Raw genomic sequence first — 25827 nt, 5'->3', positions numbered from 1 at the left:
CAAATCCATTTGTAAAGGTACCAAAACTCTGCTGGAGCTCCCATTGTCCCCTTGGCGTTGTGGAATTGGATTTGATGGTCCTGGGGGGGTCCCTTCCATCTCAGGATATCCTGGGGGCATCCCTAAAATGCCTCATTTTCCCTGAAAAATGTCCAGAAGGTCTAAAATGGATCCCAGCTCCTTGGGCTGGTGGGATTTGTGTCCCAAAGAGGGGATTTCCTCAGCTTGGAATGTTTGTAATGAAAAATCAGTTTATTTGTGGTGCCAGGGCCTGAGCAAGGCTGGTTCTGTGCAGGGTTTGGAGTGTGAAAGGAAAGAAACTGAGATTTGGGGCTTGGTTGGGATTGCACCTGAAGGGTCTCTGCCATGGGAAACGAAATGGGGAATTTGGAGCTTTTTGGAGTGACAATGGCCAGGGGAGCTCTTGAGTCTGGTCCTTGAGTGCTGTGCTCCTCAAGGGATGAGCTGGGGGTGCTCCATGGAGAGGAGAAGCTCCAGGGAGAGCTCCGAGCCCCTGGCAGGGCCTAAAGGGGCTCCAGGAGAGCTGCAGAGGGACTGGGGACAAGGGCTGCAGGGACAGGAGCCAGGGAATGGCTTCCCACTGCCAGAGGGCAGGGCTGGATGGGAGCTTGGGAACTGGGAATTGTTCCCTGGCAGGGTGGGCAGGGGCTGGGCTGGAATTGCCAGAGCAGCTGTGGCTGCCCCTGGATCCCTGGCAGTGCCCAAGGCCAGGCTGGACACTGGGACACTGGGACGTGTCCCTGGGGGTGGCACTGGGAGGATTTAAGGTTTCTTCCAACTCAAACCATTCCACGACCATTCCTACAAAAATCCGCAATTCGCATTTCCCCGTGGATTTGGGGAGTTTTGGCTTTTCCTTCACTCCCCACCTGCTGTGGACCCCTCAGAGCTGCCATTTGCCAAACCCTCGTTCCTCAAGGAGAGTTTGGGGCCGAGACCCCGAGGGCAGAGGGGCAAACAGGGTTTATTCCATGGATTTAGAGCAGCTGGAGGTGTCCACGTGGATGCTCCATATCCTTGGAATTCTGCCCTCCTTCAAACACTGCGTGGTTGTACCTGTACCTGTACAGCCTCATTGGGTGGTGATGGCAAGAATTCCAGGATTTATGACTTTCTGAGGAATAAATTCTTTATTATAGAGCAGATCTATATCTATATCTATATCTATATCTATATCTATATCTATATATTATATTTATTCTTACACTTATATTTATACTTATGTTTATACTTATATTTATATTTATAATGTAAATGGGCAGAGCCACAGGGACAAAACCCAGTGGGCAGCCGCTGCTGGTGTCCCTGTGACTGTCAGGGTCTGACAAATAAGAAAAGAAAACAAAACCAGGACCCCAAAGGTGATCAGGTGCAAATAAAATGAATTAATTCCTTGGTTTTCCCTCAGGCGGAGTCTAAATCTGGGCTTTGCTCTTGTGTTTGTTGGAGCATTTTTGGTTTTCAGACCTTCTCTGTGCCATCCACTGCTTCTGAGAGTTTAAATTTAAATAAGCAAACAAAAAATTCCTGCTTTTTTACCTCAGTCTTCCTAGAAATGATCATGGGTTAGGATTTTTGGCACCTCTGAAATGCCATTGCCATAGTCAGAGGGGAAACTGAGGCACAAGAGGCCCGAGTTTGGCTCCAGGGCTGAGCTGGGGTGGGAAATGCCAATTCCCTGTGACCTGCCTTCCCCAAAGTCACAAGAAACTGAGAGGAAACCAAGTTCTGGGAGCAAAGCCTCAAAACCTGATATTTTCAAGGGCTTTCACGACATAAAACTGATTTAGTTGGAGGGGAGAAGCTTTAAATATCCCTGCAGAGAGCACATAATGTGCTCAGGTTCGTGTTTATCCCCCACATTTCGGAGGATGGATGGAACCTCTCCCAGAAATAATGGAATTATATTGGGATGGGCTCTCTGGCAGGGTGGTGCTAAAAGCAGGTGCACAAAGGGAATTCTGTTTGGAGAGAGGAGAGAAAAAAAATAAAACCCCTTGTGGGATCAGTGAGTGATTCTTAGCCCAGCAATAAACCTCATCAGGTTAATTAGGATTAATTGGGCTGCCTGGCTTTTATTTGTGTGGAAGGAAAACACATCTAAGGGGTTTTGTTGAAAATCTTTGTGAGTTTTAGTGATATTTTTGAGTTCTTTCACCTGGGCAATGCAGAAACCTCTGGCTGGTTGGGCTTTTAGGGAGAATTATGCTGCACCCAGCATTTAGAGCCAGTAATTCTCCATCTCCTCTTGCATCTTTCATTGTCAGTAAATCCATCTCCTGTCCCCATTCCCATGTGGAGGTGACCCAGCTCTCCCTGGGTGCCTTCAAAAAGTGATTTTTTTTGTTGTTTTTTTTTGAGAATTGTACCAAATCTCCTCTCTGGCAGCAGCCTGCTCCTGCTGCCCCATCCTACACGAGCCTTTTTCCCTCCTGCAATTTTCCACCCAGAGCCGCCTCTTTTCTCACTCGCTTTTGGCCCTGACTTTCCTCCTCCCTTCCCTGCTGTATTTTCCCTGGCTGGTTCCCATCCCTGGAAAAGCTGCTGGGATTTTCACCAGGCAGATCCTTGCACGTGTTCCTGCCCAGATGGATCCATGAGGAGCGAGGATCAGGACAGGAGCTGGCACAGGGGGGAATTCTCCACCAGCCCCTCCGCTCCTGTTTTGGGTGGAATTCTTTGCAGGGCAGATCGTGGGGATGGATTTGGGTTTGGCCAGGCTGAGGGGGCAAGGGAAGACAGGGGATGAGGGGCCCTGACAGAGCCTGGTCCTTGTCACCTTCCAAACTCCCAGGGCTGCTCTTTGCCCTTTGGCGTTCGTGCCCATGGGATCCCAAAGGTTGGGAAACTCCTCTGAGTCATTAAATTCAGACTTTGGCCAAATGCCACTGTGCCCACTGAACCATGCTGGGGAGAACATCCACTCATTGTCTGAGCACCTCCAGGGATGGGGAATCCAAACCCCCTGGGCAGATCCAAGCCCTGGGCCCCCTTTCCATGGGGAAATTCCTGCTGCTGTCCACCCTGAGTCAGTTCAGGTTCTGCTTCTCCCAAATTTCAGGCAGAAGCCGTGAGCTGCAAAGAGGGACAATGAGGCTGTTCCTGGCTGTGTCAGCTCCTCAGACAAACAGAACCTTGCAGCTGGGGAATTATTAAGGTTGGAAAAGACCTTTCAGTCCAACCACCAGCCCAGCACCACCCTGGTCACCACTGATCCAGGTCCCCAAGTGCCACATCCATGGGGTTTTTGAACACTGCCAGGGATGGGCACTCCAAACCTCCCTGGGCACAGCCAAGGCCTGAGCCCCCTTTCCATGGGGAAATTCCTGCTGATTCCACCCTGAGCCTCCCCTGGCCCAGCCCGAGGCCGTTCCCTCTCCTCCTGTCCCTGTTCCCTGGGAGCACAGCCCGACCCCCCGGCTGTCCCCTCCTGGCAGGGACTTGTGCAGAGCCACCAGGTCCCCCCTGAGCCTCCTTTTCTCCAGGCTGAGCCCCTTTCCAGCTCCCTCAGCCTCTCCTGGGGCTCCAGACCCTTCCCAGCTCCATTCCCTGCCCTGGGCACCCTCCAGCCCCTCAGTGTCCTTCTTGTCCTGAGGGGCCCAGAGCTGGATTCAGTGCTCAAAGTGGGGCCTCCCCATTGCCCAGCTCAGAGGGCTTCAGGTTTGGATTCATCTTTTCTGGTGATGTCTGGTTCCAGCAGTGCCGTGAAGCTTCTGGTGTTTTGTGTCCCTCACATTTGACCTCGCTGGAGTTCAGCCCTGTCCTCACCCACGGCTGCCACCCCGAAAGGGCAGAGTGGGCACAGAGTGGCCAGGGCAGGCTCAGGCTGCAGAGCAGGGAAAGGTTCTTCCCCCAGAGGTGCTGGGCACTGCCCAGGCTCCCCAGGGAATGGGCACGGCCCCGAGGCTGCCAGAGCTCCAGGAGCCTTTGGACACCAGGGATGACAGGCTGGGGTTGGTGGGGTCTGGGCAGGGACAGGGGTGGCACTGGGTGATCCTGGTGGGACTCTTCCAGCTCAGGACACTCTGTGATCTTGTGGCTTTGCTTTTCCACCCCTGCCCAGGTGCAGAAGGTTGTGCTGGCAGTGCCAGGAGATGTCCTCAGATCCTGGCTGCTCCCACAGGGACAGTGACATCTCCCTGTCAGTGCCATCTCCCTGTCTGTGCCATCTCAGATCCAGACTTTGCACCAGAGCCCCTTTCAGCCCCAGGGTTGGCTCTCAGAACACAAAACCCTCCCCCAAAGTCCCACAGAGCCTTTTCTGCTCGTTTTTCAGTGGGAAATGTTGTCACTTCCAAAATCTGCCTTGAATCATCCCTTTACACTCCTCTCTCCAAAGCCTGGCATCTCACTACGCTGGCAGGGAGGTGTTGAGACCAATTTTGGGTTTCCTCCCCTGGTTTTTTTGCAATGTTTTCTCTCAGCTTGGGGCTGTGCAGGAGTCCTGGGGAGGGTGTGAAGTGTGTGTGTCCCCCAGGAGTGTCTCAGTGCTCTGACATCACCCCGTACCAGCACTCAGGGGATGTTTTTGAACGAGGTGCCACGCACACTATTTTAAGCGCCTTCTAAAAATAAATCGCTGCCCAAGCTGCTGTTGTGGTAGCAATGTTTTATCTCTTAATTGGGGCTGTTTGCTGAGGGTGATTCATAGAAAGGAGCTGAGCTTTCCAAGTTTTACCCTGAGGTGAAGCAGCCGAGGTGATTTGCTGATTGTAATCCTGCGCAGGCAGGAGGAATTTTTGGATTTTCTCCACTTTTTTTTTTTTTTTTTTTTTTTTTTTTTTTTTTTTTTTTTTTTTTTTTTTTTCCCTTTTTCCCCTAAGGCTGAAGTGTCACATTAAACCATGGACAAGCTTTTTCTCCTGGAGGTGTCTGGGAGGTGGCAGAGCACACTCTGTGCGGGGACAGTGACCCAGAGAGCTCTGGAGAGTCGATGGCGTTGTCACATCGAGTGAGAGATAATGACTGAGGGAAGGAGATGATTCCTCTGGGAATTCAAGTGGAGATTTAAAACTTATGTCTGTGCTCAGAGCTGTGGGGAAGAAGAGCCAGAGGTGGAGGAAGGCATTTCATGATTATCTGAGGAGCAGGAGATGACTCAGCCTTCCCACACTGTCACCTCATTCCTGCTGAGCCTGTCCTGGGCCCCTGACTGCAAACAGGACACTGAGGGGCTGGAGTGAGTCCAGGGCAGGGAATGGAGCTGGGAAGGGTCTGGAGCCCCAGGAGAGGCTGAGGGAGCTGGGAAGGGGCTCAACCTGGAGAAAAGGAGGCTCAGGGGGGACCTGGTGGCTCTGCACAAGTCCCTGCCAGGAGGGGACAGCCGGGGGGTCGGGCTGTGCTCCCAGGGAACAGGGACAGGAGGAGAGGGAACGGCCTCGGGCTGGGCCAGGGGAGGCTCAGGGTGGAATCAGCAGGAATTTCCCCATGGAAAGGGGGCTCAGGGCTTGGCAGTGCCCAGGGAGGTTTGGAGTGGCCATCCCTGGAGGTGTCCCAGGAATTCCTGGACATTGGTCTGGGTGACTGGACTCGATGATCCTGGAGCTCTTTTCCAACCTAAAATATTCTCTAATTCCACCCTCTGGGAGGGAGCAGCTTCCTTGCTGTAGCTCCCAGCTCCCAGATTTGTTCTTTTTGATGTTAAGAGGAACAAATCTCCATTGCTGAGCTACCACAGTCACCAGTGCCTGGCAGCCACCCGAGCAGCTCCCAAAACAAACCCTGGCCTCTTGTCCAGCGCTGGCTGTTCCCTCTCCAGGGGCTGGCACCTGTTTGGAGCTGATTTAGGGCCAGGTGTGAAATAAGGAGAAGGAACCAAAATTGCTGAAGGGAGCAGGGATGGCTCAGGTTCCCTGAGCTGCCCAAATCCCCGTGCTGGTGGGGTTTTTGTGCTCGTGGGAGTGACAAGACCCCAGAGCTGCTGTTTGAGAGGCCAAAACCTGCAGAGCTGTGCTCTCCAGTGGGAACAAACACTCCCCAGGCCGAGGGCAGCGCTGCCATTGCTCTTCCCAGAGATTTGGAGGCTTGGCCTCGTTTGGACTGTCATGAAATGCTTCCCCAGGATCCCATGTTTCAGCCCCAATATGGGAATGGTGCATTTCTCTTTTTGTGACCCTGTTTAGGGTTTTCTGGCACTGGATTTGGGATCCTGGGGTAACGCTGCTCCGTGAATGTGCCAGGTTTGGAGCTGGCAGCAGGGCTGGTAGGCATGAGGTGACCCAGTGGGTCAGGGGATCAGGGAACACCTGTAGGGTGCTCACAGGGACAGTCTGGGATCCTGAAAGGTGTAGGGTCACCTTTACTCCCCCCAGGTCACCTTTGCTACACCCACAAAAGGTTCTTTTGTGCTGCCAGTGGTGGGTGGAGTGCTGACCAAACAGGTTGTGCTTGGCTCCTTCCTCTTCCAGGAACCATCCAGGCTGTACTGTGCCCTCACTGGGGGCCCTGTGCCCTCACCTGGGCAAAGGGAACCTGTGCCCTCACCTGGGCAATGGGGCCCTGTGCCCTCACTGGTGCCCTGGGCAAAGGGAAGCAGAGTCTGAGCCGGAGCTGGGGCCCAGTCAGTGCCCAGGGGATGTTGTACCAAACTCTGAAGTTGCCAGTGAGGCTTTTCCCCTCCCCTGCACCTGCTGAGGGGCACATTTGGGGCAGAGTTTCTGTGCTTCGGGAGGAGGCAGCGCGGAGTGGAGCTGCACTGACACCCCTGGGTGCCCCAGCTCACACCATCAGCACGTCCTGAGCGGGGCAGGACCCCCAGGATCACCCAGGAGGGAGCCCCAGGATCACCCAGGAGGGACCCCCAGGATCACCCAGCCCAGCCCCTGTCCCCACCCAGGACACCCCACCAACCCCACCCTGAGCACACCAGGGATGAGACAAGTGCTGGCCCTGGGGAGACGTGCCCAGCTCGGCGCAGAACAACAGGAAACCCATCCGAGGGCTGGGGAGGCGCGAGGTGATGATGCTCACAGAGCCCAGGGGGGACCCTCGCAGTGTCAGAGCGTTGGGTGCTGCTCTGGGTGCTGCCACCTCCTCCTTTCCTGGGGTGAAGGTGCCTTGCAGGGGGTGACAGCACCCTCAGGACCTGTCCTCTGAGCGTTCTGGGGTGCCCCAGGCTGCGGGAGGTGGGCAGAGATCCCCTCCTGGCAGAGGTGGGGAGGCTGCAGGGAAAGGAGGCGGCAGGAAACCATCGCTGCTTGTTTACGCCGTGGATGGAAAATAAAGAGAGGCTTATCGTGATCAAAGCAGGCAAAACAGGACGTCAGCGCTGAGCTCTCCTCAGGCACTGCTGCTCCGGGGTCCTGCGTTTCAGCTGCACCACGGGAATTTCTGGGGCGTTTTGGGTTTTCTCAGGGTGCCCAGGGTTTGCTGCCCTTGGATTTGGGGGCCTGGGCTCACAAGTGCTGCTCAGTGAATTTGTTTAGCTCTGAACTGGCAGCAGGGAAAGGAGCAGAGGGTCAGTTTGGGGCTGGTTCTGACTCGATTTGTTGTGCATTTCAGGAATAGCTGCCTCAAAGGCTGCACAAACAGCTAAAAATGAGAATTGTTGCCAAGGCCAAAGGGTGCCAGAGGCTGAGGCTGAGCAGAGGGAAATTGGTTTTATTCACAAGGGATCAGGCTCTGTGAAACGGTGTTTCCTTCATTCATCTTCATTAAGGAAATGACACTCAGAGCGAAAATGAAACACCCCAGGGAAATGAAACCCCTCCAAATGTGGGGGAGATGTGCCCAGAGCTACAGGGCAGCACTTTAGGATGAGTTCATTCACTGCATTGTGTGGGGAAGGGGCTGAGACCAGCCCTGGCAGTGCCCAAGGCCAGGCTGGACAGGGCTGGGAGCACCTGGGACGTGTCCCTGCCCATGGCAGGGGGTGGGAGGGGGTTTAAAGTCTTTTTCACCCCAAACCATTCCAGGATTCTGGGATTCAATGGTTCAATGATTCAATGATGCAAGGATTCTGTAGTTCTGTGATTCAATAATTCAGTGATTCAGTAATTCAGTATTTCAATGATTCAGTGATTCAGTGATGTAATTAATCCATGATTCTGTAATTTTACAACTCTGTGATTCCATGATTCAATAATTCAATTATTCTCTTATTCAATAATTCAGTGATTCAATTACTCAATTATTCCGTGTTTCTATAAATCTGTGATTCTATGATTCACTGATTCACGGATTCCATGATTCTGTGATTCTATAATTCTGTGATTCCAAGATCCAATAATTCAGTAACTCTATGATTCTGTGATTCCATGATTCAGGGATTCCATTATTCCATGATTCTGTGACTACAATTTCATGATTCTATAATCATGCAGAGCCAACAAGAGATTGAAACCCGTGAAGAACTGGGAAAAGCCCCAGTGTCACCTGTTTGTGCTGGAATAATGAGTTTATTTAGCCCAGCAGGACACTGGGGACATCACTGGGGACTTTGGTGTCCCTGGAGCTGCTGGGGTGGGATGTGACGGGGGAACCCTGCTGGCAAAGCTCTAATCCCACATAATCCCCATAACCACCCCTGGGACAGGAGCTTTCCTGGGCTGAGAGCCGGGCTGTGCCGCGGGAATAAATAGGAATAAATGGGAATAAACACCCAGCCAGGGAGAAAGGGCTCGTGGAGCGTTGTGAGTTCATCTTGCCAGGGCTGTGGAGCTTCCTCCTGCTGCGGCTCCGCACAACACAAAAAAAGGTGGTTTTGTGTCACCCGCAGGCTCCCAGTGAGTGTGCTCAGAGCTGCTGGGGAGGCTCTGGAGCTGCTCCTGGTGCCTGACCCTGCTCTGAGTGCCTCCCAAAATGGTGATCTGTCACTTTCTTGTCTTCTTTTCCTCCTGTTAGAGCCGGCATTGACACACGGCAGTCGCAGTTTGTGTTCGGACTCCGTGTTTATTATCTATTGACAGACTCACGGGCTGTGAGATCTAACGGGGTAGAAAATCGGGTGCTGCTAACTCTTTCCAAGGTTATTTAAGTGATAATCACTCAATAATTAGGGTCACACAGGCATTATTTATATTTCTGACCCAATAATGACCACCCAAGGCCCCCAATGCAGACCCTTTCACCCAATTACAGAAAACCACCCGAAACCAAGAAGAAGAAGGTGAAGAAGAAGGACCCAGACAACACTCAAAGTCCTCCATCTTGCCCCATACATTACTATATACTAAAATTTCAATTCTAAGTTTTTCACCCTGTGAGATCACACATTTCTATTCAACCCACACCCGAACACCCCCAGGGCCATCACTCCATTTCGGGAGCCTGTTCCACGGCCTCAGGTCAAATGCAGTGTCTGCTGAGGGTCAGTGTTTTTTAGCACAGAAATTATGACATTCTCATCCAGCAGGGCTCCAGCAGAGACCTGTGCTCAGTCTCCCCTGCAGACCAGCCCTGCTCCCCCCAGACTTTCCAAACCGCCGGCACAGACCTGCAGAGCCCCAGGGAAACGGAGCAGGGCTGTACAAAGAGCAGCCCACCTTCCCAGACCCCCAAAGCCAGGCCCTGGGGAGTTCCCAGTGGGGTTGGGGGTGCTGTGGGGCCGGGCTTTGAGCCCTGGGGGTGTGTGTCCTGATCTCAAACCCAGGGCTGGTCACGGGACTGGACTGTCCTGCACTGGGCTGGGCTCTGCACAGCGCTGGGGGCAGTTTGGGCTGTGAGAAAGATCTAAAGGTGTTTAGAAAGTGTCCAAAGGTGGGACAAGGGGATGGGGAAGGGTCTGGAGGGGCAGCTGAGGGCTCTTGGAGTGTCCAGCTGTGTGGGGAATGGATTTGTAGGGAATTCCCAAAGCCTGACAGAAGGCTCACACAGTCCTGTGCCTCCGTGTGCAAACTCTGAGATAAATGTGCTGCCTTGGAAAGGCCACGGGATGGGACAGACATTGCTGAGAGGGAAATGGAACTGGAAACAAGTTCCAAATGGTGACTTTCCCTGGGCAGAGCTCAGGGATCTGCAGCTCCAACCCCTGCTCTGGGCCAGGGACAGCAGCCAGGGCACGGCTGGAGCTGGGCCAGGGCAGGCTCAGGCTGCAGAGCAGGGAAAGGTTCTTCCCCCAGAGGTGCTGGGCACTGCCCAGGCTCCCCAGGGAATGGGCACGGCCCCGAGGCTGCCAGAGCTCCAGGAGCCTTTGGACACCAGGGGTGACAGGCTGGGGTTGGTGGGGTGCAGGAGCTGGATCATCCACTATTGAATTTTATATTGAATTTCAAAAATCTTGGTGCTCCAGAACAAAAAAAACTCCAAATTTTGCCATTGGCAGCCCGCCAGATATACAGGAATATCAAATACTTTGCAAAGAATGGAAATATTTTTTGTATTATTACTTTTTTATTCTCTTTGACCTTCAGCACTGTGGGCCCTCCATGACCAGAGAAAATTGTGCTGGTTTCTGGTTTCTGACCATTGTTACTCATCCAAACCCATCCCAGAGTGTCACAGTTGGCCTGTGCAGACCACAGACCCAGCTGCAGCTGAGGGTTTGTGTGAAACACAGAGAAATGTGACTGAAAAGGAGCAGGTTTCCAGGAATTCCTGTTGGAATTCCCCGTGGTTTGGTTTCTGTGAGGCCTAAAATGCAGGATGAGATTCCTTTTGCCCTAAAAAAAAGATCTCCAGCAGCAATTGTAGGTGAATTACAGCAAGAATTGCTGGGTTTAGAGAGGACCCACAGAGATCTGCCTTTGGGGTTTGGGAGTTGGGGTATTTCTCCTCGAAGAGCAAAACCAACAACAATGACAATGAAAACAGCTGGTATTGAATTTTAGAAGTCTGGGCAGTGAAGCCAAACAAAAAAACAAAACAAGAAAAGCCCTAGAAAAAAAGGGAACAGAATCTTAGCAGAGAAGAAATCGATCACCGGAACATCCTCAGCGAGAGCTGCTGTTTCTGCCACCATCTGCAGCCTTTACATCAGAACTGTTTTCTATTTTCATGGGAGAAATTGAAGCTTAAGAACGAGTCCTGGGCTGGATGCAGAAATGCCTGAGGGGCTCTGCAGCCCGGGTTTAGCAGGTCAGGCTTAGTCAGGCCCTGATCCTGGCCTCAGTGCCCGAGGATCTCTGAGGATCCTGTGGGGTTGGGGCACTACCTTTGAAACATTTTCATGTTCCTGGAAATGCTGATTCCAAACCATCAAGGGCCTTGACTGCAGCAGAGTTGTTTTGCTGGAATTCCCTGTCTGCAGTGCCCCATAAATACGAGCATCAGTGTTAACCAGATAGAACCAGTGTTCTCTCCTGGTCTGGGGCTGTGAGAGGAGTTCCCAAGGTTCATGCTGGGCTAATTTCACTCCAGTTCATCGCTGAGGGTGACTTTGAGGAGCTCAAGGGGCCTCCTGCACAGCTCAAAAGGCAAAAGCTGAGACCTGCAGGGGCTCCATGGGTTATTCCCCCCGCCCTGGGAAAAACAAACAACCTCTTATGCCATGATCCTTTCTAATTTAATGCATTTTGAGTGATTATTTTTACAGGTCTGAGCCCCTTCCCTTAAATTCCAGGTGTGGGTGTAAGACTGACACATTTGCTGGGGGAAGGAAGGGGAATCTTCCAAACAGACTTTTAGGAGACAAAATAAAAACCAAACCCAAAAGGGACCAAAACCCCTCAGAAAATAAAGGCATTATAGGCTCACAGAATGGTTTGAGTTGGAAGGGACTTAAAGAGCATGGGCAGGGAAGTTCCACGGGACCACGCTGCTCATGTGGGACCTTTCTCTTTTTTTGAGTGTGAAGTCACAGTTCTGCTCATCTTCCCAAGCATCCTCCCTGTGCCACCAGAGCAGGGTCATATTTGCAGCTCTCCTTGCCCCCGGATGGGCTCAGGAGGCTCAGAGAGGAAAATCCTACAAAGCTTTTGGGACCCTGGGGCTGTAATTTCAGTGGGCTCCTCCGCGGTGCCCCAACCGCTCGTGTTCCCCCGTGGGTGTGGTGTGAGCAGCTCAGGAGGGCTCTGGGGTTTCCTGCAGCCCTGGGGATGATTCAGCACCTTGCAGGCAGCTCAGGTCGGGCTGGTTTTGGGCTATGTGAGCACCAGCCTTGCAGCACCACGTGTTGGCGCTCAGCCCTGCAGGTGATGGAACTGCACATGGAGCTGCTGCAAGGCCACCAGGGAATGCTCTGGGTGGGTCCTGGCAGATCCCAAGAGGGTGGAGAGCTCCAGGAGGCATCTGAGCCACCCTCAAGCTGTGTTTGGTGCAGGGTTTCCGAGCCTTGGGGTGCTGCTGGAGGTGTGGGACCACATCCTGCCCACAGCTCGGAGCCGCAGGTGTGAGGAGAGAATTACTGAGCTTGCAGAGTTTGGAGGAGCCCCAGGAGCCTCCTGCCCCTTCTCACCATCCCACGTGGAGCTGTGCTCCCGATGGCCCTCATTTTCACACCCTAGCACTGGTTGGTCACCATTGGTCACAGGTTGGTCATTGCTTAGTCCTTGGTTGTTCACTGTTTGGTCACCAGTTGGTAACAGCTTCGCCATTGTTTGGTCACCAGTAGGTCACAGGTTGGTCACTGGTTAGTCCTTAGTTGTTCACTGTTTGGTTACCAGTTGGTCACAGGTTGGTCAGTGCTTGGTCAGTGGTTGGTCACAGGTTGGTCTCAGGTTAGTCACTGGTTGGTCACTGGTTGGTCACAGGTTGGTCACTGGTTGGTCACTGGTTAGGCAGTAGTTGGTCGCTGGTAGGTCCCTGGTTGGTCCCTGGTTGGTCACAGCTTGGTCACTGATGGTCACAAAGTCACAGGTTGGTCAGTGGTTTGGTCACAGGTTAGTCATAGGTTCACAAGTTGGTCACAGGTTGGTAACAGGTTAGTAACAGGTTAGTAACAGGTTGGTAACAGGTAGATCACAGGTAGGTCACAGGTTGGTCACAGGTAGGTTACAGGTTGGTCAGTGGTTGGTCACAGTTTGGTCACAGGTTGGTAACAGGTTGGTAACAGGTAGATCACAGGTAGGTTACAGGTTGGTCAGTGGTTGGTCAGTGGTTGGTCAGCAGTTGGTAACAGGTTGGTCACAGGTAGGACAGAAGTTGGTCACAGGTAGGACAGGAGTTGGTCAGAGGTTGGTCCCTGGCTGGTAACAGGTTGGTAACAGGTTGGTGGCAGGTTGGTCACAGGTTGGACAGAGGTAGGTCAGAAGTTGGTCACTGGTTGGTCAGGAGTCAGTCAGAGGTTTGTCCATTGCTGGTAACAGGTTAGTCACTGGTGGGTCACTGGTTGGTAACATGTTGGTCAGTGGTTGGTCACATGTTGGTCAGTGGTTGGTCACTGGTTGGTCAGCATTGGTCACAGGTTGGTCAGGAGTCAGTCAGAGGTTGGTCCCTGGCTGGTAACAGGCTGGTGACTGGTTGGTCAGTGTTTGGTCACAGTTTGGTCAGCGGTTGGTCACTGGTTGGTCACTGGTTGGTAACAGATTGGTCACAGGTTAGTCACAGGTTGGTAACAGTTTGGTCAGTGGTTGGTCACAGGTTGGTCACTGGTTAGTCACAGGTAGGTCAGCAATTGCTCACTGGTTAGTCAGAGGTTGGTAACAGGTTGGTCACAGGTTTGTCACAGGATGGTAACAGGTAGGTCAGTAGTCAGTCACAGGTTAGTCATAGGTTGGTCAGTGGTTGGTCAGCGATTGGTAACAGGTTGGTCACAGGTAGGTCAGAAGTTGGTCACAGGTTGGTCAGGAGTTGGTCAGAGGTTGGTCCCTGGCTGCTAACAGGTTGATGACAGGTTGGTCAGTGGTTGGTAACAGGTTAGTCACATGTTGGTAACAGGTTAGTCACAGGTTGGTCACAGGTTGGTAACTGGTTGGGCAAAGGTCGGTAACAGTTTGGTCACTGGTTATTCACAGGTTGGTCTCAGGCTGGTCAGTGGTGGGTCAGTGGTTGGTCAGCAGTTGGTCACAGGTTAATTACAGTTTGGTCACAGGTTGGTCAGTGGTTGGTAATAGGTTGGTAACAGGTTGGTCCCTGGTTGGTCACAGGTTGGTCAGTGGTTGGTCAGCAGTTGGTCACAGATTGGTAACAGGCTGGTAACTGGTTGGTCACTCGTTGGTAACAGGCTGGTAACTGGTTGGTCACTCGTTGGTAACAGTTTGGTCACAGGTAGGTAAGAGGTGTATAATAGGTATGTTACAGGTTGGTGACAGGTTGGTCAGAGGTTGGTCACAGGTTGGTAACAGGAAGGTCACAGGTAAGTCACAGCTTAGTAACAGGCGAGTAACAGGTTGGTAACAGGTAGATCACACGTAGGTCACAGGTTTGTCACAGGTTTGTCATAGGTTTTCACAGGTAGGTCACTGGTTGGAAACAGGTTGGTAACATGTTGGTCGCAAGTTGGTCAGTGGTTGGTCACAGGTTGGTCATTGGTTGGTCAGCAGTATGTCACAGGTTAGTTACAGTTTGGTCACTGGTAGGTCAGCAGTTGGTAATAGGTTAGTAACAGTTTGGTCACTGGTTGGTCAGAAGTTGGTAACAGTTTGGTCACAGGTTGGTCACTGGTTTGTCAAACATTTTTCACTGGTCAGTAAAAAGTTGGTCACGGGTTATTCTCAGGTTGGTCACTGGTTAGTCACAGGTTGGTCACAGGTTGGTCAGAAGTTGGTCAGAGGTAGGTCGCTGGTTAGTCACAGGTTGGTCACAGGTAGGTAAGAGGTGTGTAATAGGTATGTTACAGGTTGGTCACAGGGTGGTCACTGGTAGGTCAGCGGTTGGTCATTGGTTGGTAACAGGTAGGCCACTGGTTGGTCCCGGGTTAGTCAGTACTTGGCCACACTTTGGTCACAGGTTGGTCACAGGTTGGTAACAGGAAGGTCAGCAGTCAGTCACAGGTTAGTAACAGGTTGGTAACAGGCAGGTCACAGGTAGGTAACAGGTTGGTCATTGGTTGGTAAGAGGTTGGTCAAATGTTGGTCAGTGGTTGGTCAGCAGTTTGGCACTGGTTGGTAACAGGTTGGTAACAGGTTAGTAACATGTTGGTCACATGTTGGTCAGTGGTTGGTCACTGGTTGGTAACAGGTTGGTAACAGGTTAGTAACATGTTGGTCGCAAGTTGGTCAGTGGTTGGTCACAGGTTGGTCATTGGTCAGCAGTATGTCACAGGTTAGTTACACTTTGGTCACTGGTAGGTCAGCGGTTGGTAATATGTTAGTAACAGTTTGGTCACAGGTTGTTTCGAAGTTGGTAACAGTTTGGTCAGAGGTTGGTCACTGGTTTGTCAAAGGTTTATCACTGATTGGTAAAAAGTTGGTCACTGGTTGTTCACATTTTGGTCACTGTTTGGTAACTGGTTAGTCACAGATTGGTCAGTGTTTTGCCAGTCGTTGGTAACTGGTTGGTAATAGGTTGGTAACAGGTTGGTCCCTGGTTGGTCAGCAGTTGGTCACAGGTTATTTACATTTTGGTCACAAGTCGGTCAGTGTTTAGTAATAGGTTGGTAACAGGTTGGTAACAAGTTGGTCACAGGTTTGTCACTGGTTGGTAAAATGTTGGTCACTGGTTATTCACAGTTTGGTCACTGGTGGGTAACAGTTTGGTCACAGAGTGGTCAGAGGTTGGTCAATGGTTGGTCAGTGTTTGGTCAATGGTTGGTCAGCAGTTGGTCACAGGTTAGTTACATTTTGGTCACAGGTCAGTCAGTGTTTAGTAATAGGTTGGTAACCAGTTGGTAACAAGTAGGTCACTGGTTGGTCCCAGGTTAGTCAGTATTTGGTCACAGTTTGGCCACAGGTTGGTCACAGGTTGGTAACAGGTAGGTCAGCAGTCAGTCACAGGTTAGTAACAGGTTGGTCACAGGTTGGTCAGAAGTTGGTCACAGGTTGGTCAGTGGTTGGTCAGCGGTTTGTCACTGGTTGATAACAGGTTCGTAACTGGTTGATCACAGGTTAGTATCAGGTGTGTAATAGGTATGTTACAGGTTGGTTACAGCTTGGTCACAGGTTGGTCACAGGTAGGTCACGGGTTGGTCACAGGTTAGTAACAGGCTGGTAACAGGTTGGTAACAGGTAGATCACACGTAGGTCACAGATTGGTCACAGGTTAGCAACATGTTGGTCACAGGTTGGTAATAAGTTGGTAACAGGTTGGTCACAGGTTTGTCACTGGTTGGTCAGCAGTTGGTCACAGATTGGTCACAGGTTGGTCACAGGTTGGTCACAGGTCGGTCACGGGTTGGTCACAGGTTAGTAACAGGCTGGTAACAGGTAGGTCACAGGTAGGTAACAGGTTGGTAATAGGTTAGTCACTGGTGTGTCACTGGTTAGTCACTGTTTGGTTACAGGTTGGTCAGCGGTTGATAATAGGTTGGTAACAGGTTGGTCATTGGTTGGTCAGTGGTTGGTAACAGGTTGGTCACAGGTTGGTCAGTGGTTAGTCAGCAGTATGTCACAGGTTAGTTACAGTTTGGTCACTGGTAGGTCAGCAGTTGGTAATATGTTATTAACAGTTTGGTCACTGGTTGGTCAGAAGTTGGTATCAGTGTGGTCACAGATTGGTCACAGGTTGGTCACTGGTTTGTCAAAGGTTTATCACTGGTTGGTAAAATGTTGGTCACTGGTTAGTCACAGGTAGGTCAGTGGTCTGTCAGCGGTTGGTAACTGGTTGGTCAGAGGTAGGTGAGAAGTTGCTCACAGGTTTGTCACAGGTTGGTCAGAAGTTGGTCAGAGTTAGGTCACTGGTTAGTCTCAGGTTGGTCACAGTTTGGTCAGTGGTTGATCACTGGTTGGTCAGCAGTTGGTCACAGGTTAGTTACAGTTTGGTCACAGGTAGGTCAGTGTTTGGTAATAGGTTGGTAACAGGTTGGTAAGAAGTTGGTCACAGGTTGGTAACGGGTGGGTCACATGTTGGTCACCGGTAGGTCAGGAGTATGTCAGAGGTTGGTCCCTGGCTGGTAACAGGTTGGTAACAGGTTGGTCACTGGTTGGTTACAGATTGTTCACTGGTTGGTAAAATGTTGGTCACTGGTTATTCACAGGTTGGTCACTGGTTGGTAACAGTTTGGTCACAGGGTGTTCACTGGTAGGTCAGCGGTTGGTCACAGTTTGGTCACAGGTAGGTCACAGGTTGGTCACAGGTTAGTCACAGTTTGGTCAGTTGTTGGTCAGTGGTTTCTCACTGGTTGGTAACAGGTTGGAAACAGGTTTGTCAATGGTTGGTCACAGGTTGGTCACAGGTTGGTCAGTGGTTGGTAACAGGTTGGTCATTGCTTGGTAACAGGTTGGTCACAGGTTGGTCACAGGTAGGTCACAGGTTGGTCAAAGGTAGGTCAGAGGTCGGTCACAGGTTGGTAACAGGTTGGTCAGTGGTTGGTCTGCAATTTGGCACTGGTTGGTAACAGGTTGATAACAGGTTAGTCACTGGTGCGTCACTGGTTAGTCACTGGTTGGTCACAGGTTGGTCATGGGTTGGTCAATGGTGGGTAACAGGTTGGTCAGTGGTTGGTAACAAGTTGGTCACTGGTTGATCATAGGTTTGTCAGTGGTTGGTCAGCAGTTTGTCACAGATTGGTCACAGGTGTGTCACTGGTTGGTAACAGTTTGGTCACAGGTAGGTAAGAGGTGTATAATAGTTATGTTACAGGTTGGTCACAGGTAGGTCACAGGTTGGTCTCAGGTTGGTAACAGGTTGGTAACAGGTAAATCACACGTAGGTAACAGGTTAGTAACAGGTTGGTAACAGGTTGGTCAATGGTTGGTCACAGAGTGGTCAGCGGTTGGTAATAGGTTGGTCATTGGTTGGTAAGAGGTTGGTAACAGGTTTGTCACAGGTTGGTCACAGGTTGGTCAGAGATTGGTCAGTGGTTGCCTAGCGGTTGTTAACTGGTTGGTAAAAGGTTGGTCACTGGTTGGTCAGTGGTTGGTCAGTGGTTGTTCAGCACTTGGTCACAGATTACTTTCAGTTTGGTCACAGTTAGGTCAGTGTTTGGTAATAGGTTGGTAACAGGTTGGTAACAAGTTGGTCACAGGTTGGTAACAGGTTGGTCACAGGATGGTAACATGTCAGTCAGCAGTCAGTCACAGGTTAGGAACAGGTTGGTAACAGGTAGGTCACAGGTAGGTCACAGGTAGGTCACAGGTTGGTCACAGGTTAGTCACAGTTTGGTCAGTGGTTGGTCAGCGGTTTGTCACTGGTTGGTAACAGGTTGGTCTCAGGTAGGTAAGAGGTGTATAATAGGTATGTTACAGGTTGGTCACAGGTTGGTCAGAGGTTGGTCACAGGGTGGTGTCAGGTTAGTCAGTAGTTGGTAACAGTTTGGTCACAGGTTGGTATGATGTAGGTCGCAGGTAGGTAACAGGTTGTCCACAGGTAGGTCACTGGTTGGTCACAGGTTAGTAACAGGTTGTTAACAGATTGGTAACAGGTAAATCACAGGTAGGTCACAGGTTGGTCACAGGTTAGCAATAGGTTGGTAACAGTTTGGTCACAGGTAGGTCACAGGTTGGTCACAGGTTAGTCACAGTTTGGTCAGTGGTTGGTCAGCGTTTTCTCACTGGTTGGTAACAGGTTGGTAACACGTTTGTCAATGGTTGGTCACAGGTTGGTCAGTGGTTGGTAATAGGTCGGTAACAAGTTGGTCATTGGTTGCCAACTGGTTGGTCATTGGTTGGTAACAGGTTGGTAACAGGTTCGTCACAGCTTGGTCACATGTTAATCACAGATTGGTCAGTGGTTGGTCAGAGGTTGGTAACAGGTTGGTCACATGTTGGTAAAATGTTGGTCACTGGTTATTCACAGGTTGGTCACAGGTTTGTCACAGGTTGGTCACATGTTGGTCACAGGTAGGTCAGTGGTTGGTAATAGGTTGGTAACAAGTTGGTCACTGGTTTGTCACAAGTTGGTCAGTGGTTGGTCAGTGGTTTGTCAGCAGTTCATCACAGATTGGTCACAGGTTGGTCACTGGTTGGTCATAGATTTGTCACTGGTTGGTAAAAGGTTGGTCCCTGGTTATTCATAGGTTTGTCATTGGTTGGTCACTGGTTAGTCACAGGTTTGTCAGTGATTAGTCAATGGTTGGTAACAGGTTGGTCACAGGTTGGTCACAGGTAGGTCAGTGGTTGGTCACAGGTAGGTCAGCAGTCAGTCAGAGATTGGTCCCTGGCTGGTAACAGGTAGGTCACAGGTTGTTCACTGGTTGGTCAAATGTTAGTCACAGGTTGGTCAGTGGTTTTTCAGTGGCTGGTCACAGGTTGGTCAGTGCTTGGTCACTTGTTGGTAACAGGTTGGTAACAGGTTCGTAAGCGGTTGGTCACTGTTAGTCAAAGGTTGGTCACTGGTTAGTCGCAGCTTGGTCAGTGGTTGGTCACAGGTTGGTCACATGTTGGTCTCAGGTTGGTCACAGGTAGGTTAGCGGTTGGTAATAGGTTGGTAACAAGTTGGTCACTGGTTTGTCACAAGTTGGTCAGTGGTTGGTCAGTGGTTTGTCAGCAGTTCATCACAGATTGGTCACAGGTTGGTCACTGGTTGGTCATAGATCTGTCACTGGTTGGTAAAAGGTTGGTTACTGGTTATTCAAAGGTTGGTCGAAGGTTGGTCGAAGGTTGGTCAGTGGTTGGTCAGTGGTTGGTCACAGGTAGGTCAGGAGTAAGTCAGAGGTTTATCCCTGGTTGGTCACAGGTTGATCAGTGGCTGGTCACTGGTTAGTCACAGGTTGGTCACAGGTTGGTCACCGGTTCGTCTCCGGTTGTGTTTTACAGCCGGCCCTTTGCACAAACCCCATTTTTCTGCATTGCACAGGCTGTGGCTGCTCAGGGCCGCTCTCCCTCTCCTGAACTGTTCCATTTAAACCCTGAACTCTCTCCAGCCCTGCTGCCCTCCCTGAGCTCTCCACGTTCCCTTCCTCCTGAGCCACCTCTCCTGGGTCACTCAGGGCCCCCACACCTCCCCTGGGCCTGTCCCCAGTGCTGTGTCCTCCTGTGACAGACGTGTCCTGCTCAGCTGCTCTGCAGGCACCAGAGCCCTTTGCTCCGTGCACACGCCGGGGCTCAGCTCTGCCCTGTGCCTGTCAGGGCCTGCAGCTGTCCTCCGTTTGCTGCTCAGCCATCAACCAGGAATGCTGGCCCTTGGAGAGGGTTTTTTTTGGTTTTTTTTTGGTTTTGGTGCTTTTAAATTTTTATTTCAACCTCTCCTAAAGAGGCTGGAGGCAGTTTCAGACTTGCCTCGTGTCCAAACCTTGCTTTGCCCACGGAGGGAGAGGCACAGAGCTGGTTACAGCACTGGCTGCTTCTCCACGGGGTGGATTTAACAGGGAATTGTCCCTCCCTGGACCCCAACCCAGCTCGCTGGGGAGTATTGAGGGGTCTCTGTGCTCAGGGCTGGTTTGCAGCAGCCCCTCCAAGAAGGAGTCTCTGGTTAAAGGTTCAGGGCTGTGCTTGGTAAATGGTATTTGGGGAAAAAACCCGTTATTCTGAGATTATGATATATTCTGATGTTCTTCTGAGCTTTTTTCTGCTCTGGGGTACACCAGGAGAAGCCCATTGGGAACTCAGCAGTCAGGATTCCTGGATTTGATCGAGGAATCTGAACAAAAATTCAAAAGCTCCCCGTGGTGTTTCTCACAGTGACCTGGCACAGTCAGATAGGGCTGAGGATCCCCTTTGCCAGCAGTTGATGGGTTTAGGGGCTTTTATTTGGTTCATTTTTTTTAAACAGCCACTTGATCTCAAATTCAGATATGTGGCTGCTTGTGATCTTTGATTGAAGAGTTTCTTGCTTGCATTGAAATAATAATTATTTTGGTGATCTCTCAGCTGTTCCATCAGAGATTTCATCCTAGGGAGGGTTTTTGAAGTTTTTTTCCTCTCAGGGCTCTGCAGTGCAGGAAGGTTTTTGGATCAGTAGCTGAGTACATGAGTAATTTCTGGCTCTGGGTCCTCTGCAAGTTTCACATTTGGTTTTTTTATTTTTTTTTAAATTTTCTTAGAAAAAGGTAACACACATTTAAATACATAAAATAAATTGAATTTGTTAAGAAAAATATTTGTCCGTTTTTTTTTTTTTGACAAACACATTTAAATTCTTTAAAAAAATATCCCCAAATGAAGATTTTGAAGCCTATTTTTTACTGAGCTCTGTGCTAAGCTGAAGGAATGTGCTCTCAGATTTCCTGGATGTCTGTCCACAGGGATAGACATCCACTGTCTGTGCTAGGGATGGCTTAAAAAAATATATTTTTTTGCCGTGAAATCTTTAATATCTGACCTGCAGATCTTTTCCTTGATGCCATTCCAGCTCCAAGCTCTTATGAGCTCAGCTGGGAAGTGCTGGGAGGTGTTTTCAAGGTAGTTTTGGTCACCAGTGTGAGCTCAGTGTCTCTAATTAAACAGAAGCTCACACCTTATCTCGTTAGAGACGTGATAACAAACGTGCACAGCACTGGCTGATTCCTGGAAACCAATTCCCTGAGTCTGGCAGGGTTAAAAAGGGGGATTTTGTGTTGCTGAGTGGTTTGGCTCTCCTGGTCTGCATCAAGATGACACTTTGCTCCTGGTTTGTGTCTGTTGGGATGATTTATCCTGGCCCTGGGTGTGCCAGCAGCAGGTACAGCTGGAATTTGGCCAGGAGGCACAGGGTGGAGCCAGGATTGGTTTCCTTTTGGGTCAGGGGAAGTTATAGAACATAACTGAGTGATAACACCGCTCACTGGTGGCTCTCGGGGTCACCTCTTGATCTGCCCTCTGCAGGTGCCTTCACCAGCAAACATGAACAACAAAAGGCACCAAAATTGAGTTGTTTCTCACAAATCCTGTGGCTGCCCCAGCCCTGGAAGGTCTCAAGCCAGGCTGGACACAATCTGGGGGAGCAGAAGGTGGCCCTGGGGGAGGAGAAGGTATTCCTGGGGGCTGGATGAGCTGTAAGGTCCCCCCAGCCCAAACCATTCCATGGTTCCAGGTCCAAGTAAAGATCCAGCAGGTGGATGCAGCAAACACGAATCTGTCACAAATCTTCCCTCGGTGTGTTCCAGTGGCCCCAGATGAAGATCACCATTCCCACGGGGTCGGAAAGGGGTTTTGTTGGGAGTGGGGTGAGGCTGGGGGTCTCTCCTGGGGTGAATCCTTCCCCATGAGCCCCCTGTGACCTGCTGGGGTGGCCTCACCTGTGTGGCTTTGTCCTCCTGAACATCCTGAACTCTGTTCCCGTTTGGAGCCCTCAAATCCCTGCAGGGATAAAGGGAAGGAAAGTGTCAGGAAGAGACTATCTTCACCTTGAAAGTGTCTTCAGCACTACCTGAAGAAATAGAGCAAGGGAAAGGCAACCCCAGGATTCTTGGGATTAAAACTGGCATTTAAATCTTGGAATGGCTCTTCCATCCCAGGCACAGGCAGGAGCCTCCAGGTTCTTATTTTGATATAGAATTGTTCAATTAAGGATTAGCCTTGCTGGAGGCTCAGGAGATTTGTCCCAGCAAAGTGCAGAGCTCTTCTCCATCCAAACCCACCTCAGGTGTCCCAAAGAGCCAGCCCAATGTCCTGGAAGCAGAAGATGCCGGAGGAAATATTTGGCCAGGCTGAGTCCCTGTGTAGGAGTCAGGAATGGGGAATTTCTGAGGGATGCAATGGGATTGAAAGGGTGGAGAGTCCCTGGTGTGCAGGAGATCCTGTCTGGGCTTCTGAGGATGTGGAAAATCCCGCTCTGGGTTTTGTCCCGTGCCCCAGCCAGCGCTGGGGCTGTGGATTCCTGAGGAACAGGTTTATGAGGGGAAAAACCAGGAGAGAGGGACACGCAGCCAATGGGGTCCCTACATAAATATTTGCCTTCATCTGCAAGAAGGATCTGTTAAGAAGAGGCCAATCACCTGGAAATGACCCAAGACACGTTCTGGCGCTCGTTCAGCCCTGCCTGTTCCCCTGGCACAAGGTGTATTTTTGTACGAGCAGACAAGGCTGTTCTGTGGAGCCTGTGATGACAAGGGAGCAAACACTGCCCAGACTTGACTCTGCTCTCCCTGCAAAGCTCCCGACATTCCCTCCAAACTCAGTCATGCTTTCTGTCCCCTTCCTGTTAAACAAACGGCCTATCTTGATTGAGGGTTGTTTGTGCTCTTTGTGTGCACTGCAGAGCTCCAAAAGCTGAGCTTTCCCCCCTGGATCTGGGGAACATCAGGATCCTCTCCAGGGGGGACAGATCTTCACACCCTGCCCAGCTGTCTGCAATTGGGATCTGTCTGGAATTGCCTAAAATTGGGATTTGGCTGGGGATTTTTAATCAGAATTGCACATGGAGAGGGGTGTGTGTGAATAGACAACTGCAGGATAAAAATAGAAATAAATATATAAAATATATAAATATCAAAAATGCATATATGTAAATAAATATAAAAATATAAACCCCAAAATACATATATAAAAATAAATATATAAAAATATAAATTTATAAAAAATACAGATAAATAAATAAATAAATAAAGGCTATAAATATCCAAAATACAGATATAGAAATAAATATATAAAAGATATAAATATTTCAAATACATGTATATAAATCGATATAGAAAAGATAAAAATATAAAAAAATACAGATATAGAAAGAAAATTTTTTAAATATAGAAAATATCCAAAATACAGATATAGAAATAAATATATTAAAAATAAATATCCAAAATACAGATATAGAAATAAATATATTAAAAGATATAAATAGCCACACTATGCTTTGGAAATGAGGGGTTTGGGGAGGAAAATCTCCCCCTCGTGCTGCTGGCTCTGCGTTCCCTGGTGAATCCCTTTCCTGCAGCTCCACCTTGCCTGGGAAAATATTTACCTGGAGAAAAGCTGTGTTAATTAACCCAAATCCTCCCCCACAACTCCCCTGCCCCGGAGTGGGAACACAGCAAAGGCTTTATGGGGCTGAGGGTGGCACTGGGGACAGGCAGGGACTTGCTCACTGTGTCTAATTCCTATTTCTGGGTTTGTCACCATTTCTCTTAGTTGGGACAAATGTAAGTGAATTTCGGGATATGCTCCCCACGAGGCTGTGGAAAAGGGAAATTTCCAGCCTGGAGAAAGGATCAGAAACTCTGGGTTTGCCTGGAGGGGATAAAAGGATCATTTATTTCTCTTTCTGCCTTTCTTTTCATTGAGGATAGGGAAAACCCCCATTGCCTTTAGTTCTGAAGCAGTTGGGAAAGTTTCCTTGTTGGATTTCCACTCAGATTCCAATTATTTTCTCATTTAAATGGAAATCTTTCAGCAGCTCCTCTGTACATTTAATTAAATAAGATACAGGCTGGCCCAACACAACACTGGGTGTTGTTGCTGTGTCGAGAAAGTGGAAAATCTGATTTAATTTGATTTTCAAGGACTGCACACAGGTGCAGGAATTCCCAAGCAAAAAAATTGCCAAGCAAAAATGCTTTTGCACCATCCTAACAGAGGGAATTTATAAAATACTTGTATTTTTACAGTGCCTTCTATCCTTCAGAGCACCTGGGAACTTGATTAACACCAAGCTGGAATTCTGACACTGGAATTCTGTTCATGGAGAGAGGGCAACCTTGTGTGGTACCACAGGGCAGCAGAGAAAGGAAAATTTCCTGCCCAGCAGGGTGGGAATTGCAGGCTGGAATTGCCCGGAAGAGTTTACGGCATTTTCAGTGATCTGTCCACTCATTTCAATCCCAAATTTCCATCCCCCTCCCAGCCTGGGAGCTCTGCTGTGGCTGTTCCTGCTGGGCAGGGCTGGATTCCCCTCCAGCCCTCCTAGGAAAATAGCAATATTCCAGATGCTGCTGTGGCTGGTGAGATCATAGGATCTGGAATCACAGAATCCTGGAATGGTTTTGGTTGGAAGGAATCTTAAAACTCGTTTTGTTCCACCCCAGTGCCACGGCAGGGACACCTCCCAGTGTCCCAGTGTCCAGCCTGGCCTTGGGCACGGCCAGGGATCCAGGGGCAGCCACAGCTGCTCTGGCAATTCCAGCCCAGCCCCTGCCCACCCTGCCAGGGAACAATTCCCAGTGCCCAATCTCCCATCCAGCCCTGCCCTCTGGAACAGGGGTTCCACACTGGGAGGTGTCCCTGCCATGGCTGGGGTGGCACTGGGTGGGATTTAAGGTCCTTCCAACCCAACCCATTTTAGGGTTCTGTGCCCCATCCCAGCAGAAGAGAGGAGCCTTGCCGAGGGCTTGGGCTGGAGTTCAGGATAAAGCTGATGCAGCTCCCAGCCCCCCGTGGCCTCTCTCCCTGTGCAGAGGCTGTTTTTAGGGAGATCTTTCCTGCACCATTTCTGCTCCTCCCTGCTGCATCCAAAGCCAACCGGCAGCTTTTGGTGGCATCAGCTGGAAGGATCCCTTCAGTGGGGTTGTACAATAATCTCAGAGTCGGTTTTAATTCCATTCTGTTTAAGTCTTATTGCACACTTTGCTTAATTGCTTCTGCTTTGTCGTTAACGAGACAAAGAGCAGTTTGTGTAAGAGTAAAATTGTCGAGGAGCAGAGCTGGAATTTGCATGTTAAAAGCTTCCTTTTTTATTGTTTTCATTGCCTTCCAAAATCCCTCATTTGGTTTTGTTCAGTCCCACAAAGCTGCTGTGCCCTGCAGGTGACATGCCTGGCCTGGCTGTGTCCTGCCGGTGCATCCAGAGGGAAAACCCCTCTGGATCATGGCCCGACGAGGTTCTGCTCCCACATGGATCTGGGCAGAACCTCCCTGCCCCAGCCCCCAGCAGCCTCCCAGTGCTGGGCACTTCTGCAGTCTGCCCAAAGCGTCCCTCTCCTGGGATATTTGCTGAACACACCAAAATTCCTCATTTTTCCCATTATGGATTGGTTCCAGCTCCCACAGCAGCCAACGCTCAGGAAAGCAGAGGCTGAGCCAAACAATGGCACTTCTTGGGGTT

General features: G+C 50.3%; 1 protein-coding gene across 3 annotated transcripts in view; it reads left to right on the top strand.

Annotated features, from left to right (window-relative positions):
• Positions 1-25827, top strand: part of HIVEP3 (HIVEP zinc finger 3) — a 149675-nt gene that overhangs the window by 52755 nt on the left and 71093 nt on the right. The window lies entirely within an intron of this gene.

The sequence above is a fragment of the Sylvia atricapilla genome, chromosome 24 (assembly GCF_009819655.1).
Source record: "Sylvia atricapilla isolate bSylAtr1 chromosome 24, bSylAtr1.pri, whole genome shotgun sequence".
NCBI classification, from domain to species: Eukaryota; Metazoa; Chordata; class Aves; order Passeriformes; family Sylviidae; genus Sylvia; species Sylvia atricapilla.
This window is presented reverse-complemented; position numbering and strand designations above follow the sequence as displayed.